Raw genomic sequence first — 1,415 nt, forward strand, 5'->3', positions numbered from 1 at the left:
TCCTTCACTACACAATGATATAATCATGGCTTTATATGTGTTCAAAGCAGCAATTCATGTGATAATGATAGTTGGAAAGTTAATAAGAGGAGATTACAGGATACCAGTTTCTCATCTTAAATTACCCTTCGTTCTCATCATAGTAATCTGTATACGTCATCCAATTCTTAATAACGTATCTTATATTCAAATCGTTATATTACATTGTCAAGCAATCACCATTATTGTTCCAAATTCACTGAATTTTCTCACGTAAGATATGTATGCACACTGAAGTATGATACAAAACATGAACCAGAACAGTCTTCTATATTTTTAGGTAGTTTAAGTGGTGATGAACATATTAATAATCTGGCTTGTTTATTTCAATTTATTCAATAACATACCTCAAAACAAAATAGAATGCTCCTCCTTATATTTTAAATCAACACCAGACATCTTTGCACGCCTTTGCGAAAAAAAAACAATTGTCATTTGAGGTCAACAAGCGGCATAATTATCTATGAATTCTTAATAACGCATTCAAAACAAAATAAAATTTCTGTTCAAAGCCAGTCATGCTTTCTGTAAAAAAAACAAATTTAGATTATGAAATCCACGTCGACATTTCAAAGCACGCCATTAATGTTGTTTCTCTAAACATATTGCAGACTTATTAGAAATAGAATCCATTTGAAACGAATTAAATTTAAGTAAATGTAGTTGTTTAAAGTGCGTTGTAATGAAAATGGGAATTGTGAAATATTGCGAAAAAAGTCAATTTTTAGCTTTCGGAGACGCCGTCTTTAGCAAAGCAAACAAGTGCCATACATTTGAGTAAAGAAAAAATTCTTCTGGGAATCGAAATCAAATTAATCACCGTCATAATTGTGAAAACCATCACCTGCGTTCACTCCCACATGCTATTTTGACTTCAACTTTGTTTCATTCAGGAACTCAACTCGACATGTATAGGTCAAAGTTTACTTGAGGGTGTCAGGAGAAAATTTCTTTTAAGGACCTACATTTTACATGGGCCTCTATCTTAATGGATAAATTTTAAATAAACACGGTCTTTGTCATATTCTGCGAATACAGTTCATGACTTAAAACTGTTTAACATTATTGATCAAATAAACCAAGTACAAGCGATCCAAACAGCAAAACCAAACCCAAAAATCCAATACAACATTTTGTCAGTAAAAAGGGTTTTGGGTTTGGTGTTATATGCCAGAGATTGAATAGATTATAAGCGTTATTTTGGTACAGCGAAGTCATTGTCCTGAAGTCAACGGTTCGGGTCCATGAGTGCGCCAAAGTCGTTGTGAAGAAGGTTGAACGTCATTGAAGAATGAGACAATTTCCACCTGTTCGACCCTAGGTTAATGATTACACCAAATACTCATTTCTCGAATTAAAGATTTAACCACAGGTCG

General features: G+C 33.3%; 1 protein-coding gene across 1 annotated transcript in view; it reads right to left on the reverse strand.

Annotated features, from left to right (window-relative positions):
• LOTGIDRAFT_168499 (hypothetical protein) overlaps positions 1 to 1,415 on the reverse strand; it is a gene marked incomplete at both ends in the record, with an annotated part of 10,208 nt that overhangs the window by 1,617 nt on the left and 7,176 nt on the right. The window lies entirely within an intron of this gene.

Source organism: Lottia gigantea (assembly GCF_000327385.1).
Source record: "Lottia gigantea unplaced genomic scaffold LOTGIsca_76, whole genome shotgun sequence".
Lineage (NCBI taxonomy): Eukaryota > Metazoa > Mollusca > Gastropoda > Lottiidae > Lottia > Lottia gigantea.